This window comes from Pipistrellus hanaki, assembly GCF_964339955.1.
Source record: "Pipistrellus hanaki genome assembly, chromosome: 2".
In the NCBI taxonomy this organism is placed as follows: Eukaryota; Metazoa; Chordata; class Mammalia; order Chiroptera; family Vespertilionidae; genus Pipistrellus; species Pipistrellus hanaki.
In genome coordinates, this window is record NC_140504.1 from 153,067,727 (window position 1) to 153,079,978 (window position 12,252).

Sequence of the window (12,252 nt, forward strand, 5' to 3'; positions counted from 1 at the left end):
AGCTTGTAGTAGTAATCTTTTAATCAATTAAGTTGCTTTGGGTATAAATCTAGGCAGTTACTTTATAATTGGAAAGATTTTAAGAGATTTATGAAACAAATAAGCTTGCTTTATGTCACCCTCAGGCTGAAAATAGAGTCAAAATAAAAGGAATATTAATTGAACAAGTTTAAAGCTGGAAGGAATTTAAAAACATGGGAAAATGCACTCATGAAAGCTTCCCAGGGTGGAATCAGAGGTGCATTTTAAAATGAACTGTTTTGTTACAATTCTGAATTTTTTAATTGTTATTCTACAATATGGGATTAAAAGTATAATTTCAAACAATGATTTTAAACATTCCGAGTATTTAAATACTTATCTTTATTCATCTTATAAATAATAGATCCCCTGGCTGGAATTTTTTTTTAGTTAAAATTCTTACTGAATTAAATTACTTAGCAGATGATGACAGCCACCAGGATTTGGGAAAATTAAGAGAATAAAATCAGGAGTAAACATTTTGCAATGAGGACTGAAAAGTTTCAAAGAAGGCAGGTGAGCTCTTTAAATGAAGAGCATGCCTACCTGATGGGCTTCTGTAGGAAGACAGAAGGCACTTCACAAAGATCAGAGAGCTACCAGAATAACCATCTCCAAAACTCAAATCTGAGCTTGTGTTAGATTCTTCACTGGCTCACTGCCACCATCGCTACCAACCCCTCGATACTGCAGAGCCCGGCATATAAGCAGCTGCCAAGATTTCAGCCTCTCTTCCCACTGCACCTTCTATGCCTTTAGACAATTTACTTGTCTCTTCTCCTGAACTACTATCTCTCCTGGATTACTCTTCCCTGCATTATCAATTAAACCTAAAGATGATCCTTATTAAAACAACAACAACAAAAAACTCCTCTACTGTCGTCACTATTATTCCTGAACTGTATCTTCCTAAATTCATGTGTAGAAGCCCTAATCTTCAGTACTTCAGAATGTGGCCTTATTTGGAAATAGGATTGTTGCAAATGTAATTATTAAGATGAGGTCATATTTGAGTAGAGTCCTCTTTTTTTTTTTTTTTTTCCCTTCAAAGTTTTGCCCACTTGAGGATCATGTTTTTTTGTTGTTGTTATTGTCTTAGTTTTTTAAAATATATTTTATTGATTTTTTTTTACAGAGAGAAAGAGAGGGATAGAGAGTTAGAAATATCGATGAGAGAGAATCATTGATCAGCTGCCTCTTGCACACCCCCTACTGGGGATGTGCCTGCAACCAAGGTACATGCCCTTGACCAGAATAGAACCTGGGACCTTTCAGTCCACAGGCCGATGCTCTATCCACTTAGCCAAACTGGTTTCGGCCCTATTGATTTTAGAGAGAGAGAAAGGGAGAAGGAGAAAGAAACAGATACACTGATAAGAGAGAAACATCGATCAGCTGCCTCCTGCATGCTCCGAACTGGGGATTGAGTCCAAAACTTGTGCATGTGCCCTGACCAGGAATCAAACTGTGACCTCCTCGTACATGGGTTGATGCTCAACCACTGAGTAACAGTGGCCAGGCAAGAGTATACTATTAACCACCAGGTCATGTGGAATATATCTGAGTGATACTTTTATAATGAACATTTTATACTGGCACAGAGAGAACAGAATAAGAGTAAGCAAAGAAGAACTTTTTAGACATTTTGGACATATAATTACCAAAATTTTGCTACTCAAAATTCCTGTGTTGTTGTTTTTTCCCAGAATACAAAAGTAATGTGTATTTATTTTAAAAATTGGGAAAATATAGAACAGTACAAGAAAAGAACATTCACTATAATCCTACCATCCAGAAGTAAAACACTATTAACAAAATGCAGCACTTCCTATCACTCACGTAAGATTGCACTCTAAATACAGACAGATACATACACCCCCACCACATACACACACAACACACACATATTATTAAGATTAAATATATTGTTTTGTGTCATGCTTTTCTACTTAGCGTTATACTGTGAACATTTTCTCATATCATTAAACATCCCCTGAAACATACATTTTGAAGACTGAAATATTCTGTTGCAAATATGTCTACCAATTTATTTGACCAATCTTTTTTTCTATCCTAGAAATGTATATAGTTCAACATTTCCCCAAATTATAATAGTGCCTTAATTAGTAACCTCAAATATAAGCTGTTGTAATTTTATTAAGGGAAAAGTCTTTGAACACTTTTTATTCTTCTTGGTAAATATTGTAAAATTGCTCAATTATTTGGACCAACTGAGACTGACCAGAGTACTGTGAATATCCATGTCTTTGCATCACTGCCAGCAGATGTAATCAGTTTATTTCTAGTCTTTGTCAGGTTGATATAGCAAAGTATAATTTAAGGTGTTTTTATTCTCTTCATTTGCTCCTCTGTTGATATATGCTTACAAAATCAGCTTGTTGAATGGATTTAACTCAAGGGCTTACTAATAGGAAACACTTTTACTTGTCACCAATCATTGCTTTTCAACATATCTTTGGAAACTTCTTTCTTGGACAAGAGTTTATATCATAGTTTTATAACTTTTCAATTATAGGAACTGTCTCATGTAGATAAATAGACTCATTCTCAGGTATAGTTCCAGTACATGTGTGAATAATCCAGATATTTTGAAATTTTACTATTGGCTCTGATTTTTGAAAAGGTGGATCCATTAGAAGAGAACCATGTAAATAATTATATAAAGGTTACATTTTCAAATTTTAAAAATTCTTTGCCACTTATACACGGTTAATAGAATTTAAGGTCTCATTTGGTTGTGAGTTTCCAGGGAAGTGATATTTATAATAACATGAGTAGATGATATGAAAAATATTTCTAAGATTTTTTTTTCTCCATTGTCAATAATGAACCCTTTCAAATGGAAATGCTTGCTGATAATACTTCTATTGACTGACCTTGAACTTTTGCACCAAACCTTAGATCTTATTTCTTTTTCTTACTGAGATGGGATGCCACACACCAAGTAATTATTTTAGTAAAATAAATTCAGTGTTTTACTTTGTTCATGAACCCAATTAGAGCTTAATCCACCTCTAGCAATTAACATATGGATGCTGTCAGAACAAATCTTTCTATTTCACATTTTTAAAGATATATGTAGAACAAAACAAGGTACAGAAATGAGCATCAGCGGAAACAAAAATGCACCTGGGTTCTCATTAACTATCTACCTAGACTGACTCTGAACCAAGAGCCAAATCTAATCTAAATCAGAAAAGTAACATAATTCCATTATTCTTCTGGACCATCTGCTTAGTTTTTAAGGACAGTAGACAATAATTCATTAAATGTATTTAAATGCATTGCCATGTGTGCGCATGTGTGTGTGTTGAGGTTCAGAGCATGCAGTGTTAAAGGAAGGGGAAAGATAGATAAATGAAAGTACCAGATAATTAGAGTAATCTTTTTAGCTTCTTAAGATTAAACATGCTATTTATTTTTAGAAATATTTTCCCCATAGTAAAAGAAATATTGTTGGACTAATTAATTTTTCTTGCTTGTCTCAGAGTTCTCTGAGTAGTGATGGTCTGTTTTGTAAAGATTATAGCAGATATATTTGGGCAGAGTACAGAAATCAAAGAATACTTTATCATACTTTTAGAAATTTCTAACTTTTAAATAGAGAGTAAATATATACAATCATTTAACCTGAAAATCAGGAGCAAGGATTTTATTTCTTGTTAAAAGTTTATATTTTAGGTAAGCCTCCTAAAATTGTTTTCGCCAGTGAATTTCTCCCCCTGTACAAACTTTCTTATTGACTAACTGCTTTCACTGTCCTTTAAGCTGATAGCAATGTGTAATATATCCTCTCATTGTTTTCTCCCCCAAGTTTGACCTTTGTAATGTACTGTCATCTTTCAGTTAACAAATAAAAATCTCATTTGGTCTCCAAAACTGAACCTCTGGAGCCATCCTCCACTCTTGTTTTCTATCATTTTCCAGTCTCAATGTTACAAATGAGTCATATTTTCAAATGTGGCCCCTGGTCTCTGTAATCACTGCTGAAATGTTGGGTTATGTTTCCTTTCCTTCCTTTGACTTCCTTAATATCTTTCTAGTGGGTTACCATATAGCCTACCCTGTACATGTTGTCAACTTCTTCCACCCAACACACAGTCACAGTGCCTCTATATTCTTCCAAGCTTTTGCAAAGGCATTTCTCTGCCAGGAATGATCTTCAGTTTTTTCACTTGGCGAAATCTTAAATCATTCAATCTTGGGGCAGCGGGAATGTCACTCCCTCAGCAGATCTTTTCCAGCTTCCTTAGAATGTAAGTTTCTTCATTTGCCCTTAGAACATGATCTGGCATTTATTGTGATAAGCTGTCCATGTTCATTCTGAGGACTCATCAGGACACCAACACTGACCAAGACAGACAATTTCAGAAATCTTTCCTCTAAAAGTATCTTTTCCTAGCTAGCTGGTGACTCAAATTTCTTTTTAAATTTCACCAGAAAGAAAAGCCAAAGCATTTTCATGCTTTACTAGATATTACACATGGGGGGCATCTAAGTGATGAATCATCTTTCTTTTGAAATGTCTTCTATGGTAACATCTGTGTTCTAAATAACATGCTGGCAGGTAATAATAACCAAGTCCAGACATCAACTCTGCTTTCTATAACAATATTCTATTTTTATTCAGATATAAAACATATCATATTTTAAAAATTCTTTGTCGTTTATACATTAAAATTATGTTCTGTAGACAATAACAAAATGATAGAAAAAAATAAAAGCACTGCTATAATTATATTTTCAGTTACCAAGATTTAAAATCACAATCTATGTCATATCTCTGTGAAATAATAGTTAGCATTTTTCTCTTTTAATATGAGAATGGCTGACCATTCTAGAAAAGAATTTGCTAATTATTATTAAATAGTTTTCATACCTCAAAATATTATAGACATTGCTGAGATAGCTCACAACATTTATAAACATACACACATATATATACAAAATCTCTACTAACCACATAGTCTAAGGTGATATAAAAGTATTTTACTAATATAAACAGTAGCCTCTAAAATTACTATAGGTTTGGAAATCACTTTACTGGAAATATTCTGTTAGTTGGTTATATATTATATAACATACAAAATAGCATAATTAAAGTATACTGTATAAGTATATTAAGACTAAGAAACCTGAAATCTAATCTTAATGCCACCACTGCAATAGGTCCTTGGGTTGGAGATCCGTATCTATGGCGACAGAAAGCGGCTTTCACCCTAAGTCAGAACCCACATGGAGCACATACACAGCAGTAATGGAGTGAAACAGTAAAAAAAATTTAAAAGATAACAATTCCTGACCTTGTGGTAAAGAAATAATAAAAAAATAAAGCATATATGTACATAAATCAAAATGACGGAACTTTTAAAATAAATTAATGAGAGATGGCGACGTAACCATGTATGTTGAGTCCAGTCCGACATAAACCGAGGACTGTCTGTATTAAGTGTCTTAGCCTATTTGATGTTTAATCTTTCACAGGGAAATGAAAAATTTTTGAAGGAAATTGCTCCAATGTTGACCAAACGTTGATAACTTATGATTCTAATTATTTCACATACATTGCTCCACTCTTCTTTAAATGACTTAGAATTGGTAAGGATTTTAGGCAGCTTTCCTTCTGAGTTTTTATGGCACAAAAATTGCATACACACATACATACACACATACAGTTTTCATACTTTTATTCTTGTTCTTTTAAAATTATGCTAAAATCTCCATCAGCTTTCTAAATCTTAGCGTCATTTTCTGAATAGTTTGTACTGGCTTAAACAAGATGAAGTTTATCTGGCAATGTCCTGAGGATTCTATGTGAGGGAAGGATCTGATAGGCTTGTTTGTATTCTTGCTGCTCAGTGAAGAATAGTGTGGAGAGGGTTTGGGAACCAATCAGGGGGTTCTTGAGAAAATGCAGCTAGAAAGGAGGTAGAGAGGGGAGAAGTCAACATAGTAAAATATTAAGTAGATAAATAAATTTGAATTAAAATCACAAGACGTGGTGATTAGCTAGTCACAGCTGGTGTATCCCCTTTAGCTTGCTCCTCTACTGAGTAACTTTAGAGTCTAGTGAAACTGGGCATTATTTCTTCTGTCTCCTTCTCCTCATGCTTGTGTCTGTTCTTTATTTCTATAGTAACCATTGTCAAGTGTCTGCTTCTCACCACGGGTTGTCAACTACTCTACATTTGGTTGATCTGTACCTTCACTGCTGGTTTCCATCATCTTTCTTTTCTGCAGGAATCTTTTCCTTTGGTTTCCTTTTCTTTTTTAACCCGATTCATTCCCTCAGGTCTTAGATTACATCTCACTTCCTCTGTGGAGCTTTCTTAATTCTCATGAATTAAATTATTGAGTTGCCAGAATTATAAATAAAAGAATAAAAACCAGAGTGCCTAGTTAAATGGAAAAGTCAGGTAAACAATGGATAGTATAAGTTTGTCCCAGGAAATATTTGGAACATGTGTATACGAAAAAATTATTTGAAGTTCACATTTAACTGAATGAGTTCTATACTTGACCTGGCAAGACCAGATTTGGAAATCCTGCTACATGCTCCTCTGTAGCTCAGTGAAATCACTTTTCACCTAATGTAACGCAATTGTTTAAAAGGCCCCATTAATCTGCAGAATATCCCTGTCTGCCTTTCCTCACTGCACTTCTCCAGTGCCTAGCACATTGTTAATGCTTAATAAATATTTTTGTGTAAATTTCTTAATAGATACATCTAGTGTGCTCTGTTTTGGGGAGTGGCAATTGTTTTACAGATTTAATTTTCTCCTCTCCCCCACATTCATTAGGAGGAAACCCTAATCTCCAATGTGACTACATTTGAAGAGAGGGTCTTTATAGAAGTTATTAAGGTTACATGAAGTCATAAGTAGCCCTAATCTAGCAGGGCTGGTGTCTTTATAAGAAGAGGAAGAAAACTAGAGATGTGCATACACAGAAAAATGGCCATGTGAGGACAGAGTGAGGAGGCAGCCATCTGCAAGCCAAGAAGGAAAACCTCGGAGGAACAAACTCCAACAGCACCTTGATCTTCAACTCTGTCTTCAAAACTGAGAAATACATTTCTAACCTGTAAGCCACCCAGACTGTGATATTTTGTAATGGCAGCCCTGGCAGACTAATACAGCAATGTTTGGTGTGTTATAGCCATCTAAAGTCATTATACTTTTCTCCTTCTAATTAAAAAACTGACCAATCATATATAGAACCCATAACATCTCATGCCTTGTTTATTTCCCCCACTCAGTTTCTCTGTGTATTAGAGGTCTTTTGAGAAGTTGCTTGTATCTGTGAATGCTAGGTAGTTATGAAACCAAATTCTGACTAACAGATGACAAGACTTTTTTTCCCCCCCTAATAATAGTTCCTCATTTAATAGCACAAACTGGCAGCCAGTTTCTCCTCTGGTGATTGGCATCTTGAAAATTCATTGTACACAAAGGAAACTGTTTTTGCCAAAATATGACTTTATGTCTTCAAAAACTAGTTCTTCACTAAATTAAATGAAATAGAAATTATCTATCACAGACATTAACTAATAAGTAGCTTGTTTCCCCTTTCATAATAAAAATATAAATACTGAAAGCAATTGAAATAAATGAACACAAAAGTCAAATCAATTAACTTTCTAGAAGTGTGCTTCCTGTTTTTATTTTAATCTTATGCTCTCTCAGGTTGTGTCCATTCTGAGACTGTACAGATGGCCTTAAGCCATCCTGATCCTGGGCTTACAGTGCACCTGCTGAAAGCACCTGGCTGTTTGCCTCTATGACTAACACCTTTAATTACCGTCTTTCCCCTCATCTCTGCTGCCTTCTGCTAACCCCACCAAGGCCAGGGGAAGCTATACAATTTATATTGCGATATTTCCTAGCTAGTGCCTATCCCTGTATCTTTTCCAAATGTGAAATAAATAGATGAAAATAAAGCAACTTGATTTCTTTCTCTATGGCTTTTATACATAACCTCAACCGGTTCTTAACAGTGTTCCTCCCCATTAGCATCATTTCACCTCTGGTTACCATAGTGACCACTTGCTATACTGCTACCTTGCTTTTAGTCTGGTCTCTCAAAACCTCTTATTGTTCAATATCGGGATTTTGTATTACACCCAGTAACCTAAACACTGCTGTTCAGGGCATAATAGTCTGTTGTTCCTCTCTGAGGAATTTCTCAGTTGACCATCTTTTTCTAGGTCCTTTTATTTTCAAGCTATTAAAAGAACCAAGAACTCACTTCTGCCTATGTACGTTTTACTGAGTTTCCAGCAGCCAGTTAAATGTTTTTTCTTTTCAAGCTGCCAAGAGTTAAATCTGTAATACCTGATAGTTTACTAAGTAACACAGTTTAGCTTTTTCTGTGCCTTAGTTTTCTCATAAACTACCCCTGGGCGGCTTTTCCTTTTACAACTAACAGATCCATCAGTGTGTTGTTTTTGAATAAAAATAGCTTGCTTTCTTTCTCTCTCCCTCAAAGGAGTATTATTCAATATTTCTAAGCAACTCACTCAAACAGCAGCCTATGGATCAACTAACACTTTGTATAATAAGACTAACATATAAAGGCAATTTTTTTAAAGTAGGCAATTTGTTTTAAATAGCTCTAGGTTTCAATTTTATAAGATGCTTGATAGATTGACAATACAAAAAAAAAGATGTAAAAACTGGCAGAAATCTTTTCAAAAAATAAGTTTGATTCATTATCACAGTTCTTATAAAATACTTGGTAGTTGCAGATTATTGCAAGCTCTGAATAGTTAAAGCAGAATGGTGCTGAGAGGACAAGAACATGGCCTATGAATAGCTCCAGGTTTAAATTCCATCTCTACCAATTTCTAGCTCTATTATGCCAGTTGCCTTCCCAATAAAATAGGGCTATTCTTTTCTAAACAGGACTGAGTGAAGTAATCAATACAAAATTCCTTATGAGAACTCAGTACATGTTCCTTCTAAGGTATCAGTGAGGCAAACATGGCCCTCCACAAGCAATTTAGCACCCAAAACAGTACCAGAAAGCCGTGGACAGATATTTTGCCTCCTTGAATAAAGTAAGGCATTTTTTACCAAACACTGATTCCCTGCTGATCAAGTGCAATGTGAGTCCACAATAAAATCCTCTGGGGGTGAGGTTGTGAAATAAATGCAGCAAAAATCCTCTTCATTCCCTTCCTATCAGTCTTTAAAAAGGCACAAGGGGCCTAAAAGACTCAACTTCTCAGTCTCTGATCCAAAACTGGAGTATAAGACTGGTGAGTTTAAGGATATCAGGGCTGATCAAGGGAAAGTCAGGACCATAAGACTGCGGTTTTTCACAACAAGCTTTTTTGGGTGGCACTTGGGTGGGTTTGCAGGAGGGTTCTGAAGTGCATCCCAGTGAGAGACCTTCCGGAGACAGGGGTGTGGTGACCACCACCCAGAAGGCTAACAGGGCCAGGGACCTCTTGGGGAGTGGGAAACTGGAGAAGGGGCTTTTATGTCTAGATGATACTGCTCAGCAGCAAGATATGGAGTCTCTGAGGCAGCCAGATGGAAGAATAGCAGTTCTTTTGAGACCATAGGTTTGTATTACCTACTAGTGGCCCAGTGCACAAAATTTGTGCACAGGGTAGGGGGGTGTCCCTCAGCCCACCTTCACCCTCTCCAATCTGGGACCCTCGGGAGATGTCCGACTGCCAGATTAGGCCCAATCCCAAGACTGATGGCTCCAAATGGCTCACCTGCCTACCTGCCTGATTTCCGCTAATCACTCTGCCTGCTGGACTACTCGCCCCAACTGCCCCGCCCCCCCACCAGCCTTCTTACCCCCAATTGCATCCCCCTTGCTTGCCTGATCACCCCCAAATGTCACACCCCTGCCAGCCTGCTTGACCCCAACTGTCCCCCTTGCTGGACTGCTCACCCCTAACTACCCCCCCACCCTTGCCTGCCTGATCACCCACAATTGCCCTCCTCTACTGGCCTGATCACCTCTAACTGCCTCTGCCTCAGCCCTGACACCATGGCTTTGTCTAGAAGGATGTCCAGAGGGTCTCCCAGTCTAACTAACATTTTACCCTTTTATTAGTATAGATAGTTAGAATATCAAGTGCAGTTTCCAAGCAAAGCAGGTAGGCTCTAAATGGTTAAAACTGCTTTGGGTTCTCTATTTAAAGTACCTGAATGTGTAAGAATTTGAGTTTGGCACTGGCTAGCTTTAAGCTGGCAGATTCTAGCTTGCTGTGAAGAAATAAATAGTATATTGATAAGAGCCAATAATACAGAGGTCACCTTTAACGCAATTATATAACAAAGATTCATACTTTGAGAACCTTTGTTTGCAAATGTATTGTCTTCAATCAATTCAAGGGCTGATAATATCAAAGGCAATGTAAGGAAAATAATGGTGATAATGATAATCATGATGGCTACAATAATTAGGTGAGGACCTTCCATGAATCTTGTAAGATGGTGTTAGAACTGTCAGCTTGAATCCCTTTACACTGGTAAGGAAACAGCCCCAAAGCAGTGAATAACATCAAATTTCAAACTCACAATGGTTTATCTACAAATCTGTCTTTATCCTCTGCACACATTCCTTTCCAATCACCAGAAGAGACCTTCTTATTAAAATTAACCAAAATTTTCTGCAACTTTCCAGATAGAAATTTTCATCTTTTAGAAGGTGTTCTGTTCCTCTAAAAGAAAATCATTACTGATCAGGTAGTTTTTAAAAATTGGCTTTTGATGTTCTAAAATGCCTAATCATTGCTGAAACCGGTTTGGCTCAGTGGATAGAGAGTTGGTCTGTGGACTGAAAGGTCCCAGGTTCGATTCCAGTCAAGGGCATTTACATTGGTTGCAGGCACATCCCTGGGGGTGGGGGTGGGGTGGGAGGAGGAGTGCAGGAGGCGGCTGATCAATGTTTCTCTCTCATCGATGTTTCTAGCTCTTTTTCCCTCTCCCTTCCTCTCTGTAAAAAAAATCAATAAAATATATTAAAAAAATAAAATGTCTAATCATTAAATACTATTGGATTACATTAAAAGATGAAGAAAATATTCAATATTTTTAATTTGTATAAAAGACTAAAAATAGAAAACGAATAAATATAGTGTCTTATTTTCTCCAAAAGAGGTGAAGATACAGCAAAGTACTCAGTAAATATTAGAAGAGTAAACATTTTAGAGTTACCAATTAAAGTAATAATTGTCTATGCTTAGTGAATCACTCAGAAAAAGTAATCAAATCTTATGGGAATTTATAGAAAGCAAGCTACATAACACTTATTTTGTAGTGTTTAATCTTGTAAATTTCAATTGTGTTTTTTTTTGTGTGTGTGTGTGTGTAAATAAGAATTGTGAAACAATTTCAATATGTCAGGAAGACTAACAGAAAAGCAGCAAAATTATTATTAAAAAAAAAAAGAAAAGAAACAATGTTAATGCTACTAAACTCATACATTTTCCAAACCACCAAATTCTGAGCATTTTCACCAGCAAAAGCAAGCTAGACTTACAATTAAATTTCTATTACTTTTGTTAAATTAAAATTTCTTAATTAAAAATAAATCTGACTCCATAGTAGTGAGTGAGAGAGAGATCAAAAGGGAAACTTCTTCAAAGAATATTAATACAATGTAGAACAATGATAGAATATGTGCATTTTACAATCCTTAATTGTAATTCAGTCAAGGATAATCAAGTGCTGCTAAAACTATTGAGTAAATATGTATTAGAATTGGAATATTTACACAGTTTCAAAATCCACATGGTATTTACCAATTAAAAAGAGAAAATGTTGGAGGGATTTGTCATCTACTCAAGAAAATGGTCAAATTTAATATCAACTGTGGGACAAAATGGCATTATAGGTCTACTAATGTGATACTTCTGATGTGAGACTAAAGGAACACAATGACCAAGATGCATGAAGAGTGATTTGATTCAAAATAGAAAAGCCTTTAATGGCTTTTAAGAGACAATTGGAGAAATATGGTGAATAACTACACTAATAAAAGAGAAAAATGCTAATTGACCATACCTTCACTATGCCTACAGCCAATCATAGCACGTATGCAAATTAACCCAACAAAGATGGAGGTTAATTTGCATAAGCTGAGGGAGGGAGGAGTGAAGACTGAAGTAGCATAGAAGGAAGAGGGAGGGAAAGCTGACAGCAAGGCGGCTGCAGGAGGGAAAGTGCAGGTGGGGTGGGCGGTGGC

The 12,252-nt window shown here is 36.0% G+C and overlaps 1 protein-coding gene across 12 annotated transcripts in view; it reads right to left on the bottom strand.

The window, feature by feature from the left end:
• LRRC7 (leucine rich repeat containing 7) overlaps positions 1 to 12,252 on the bottom strand; it is a 475,871-nt gene that overhangs the window by 322,241 nt on the left and 141,378 nt on the right. The window lies entirely within an intron of this gene.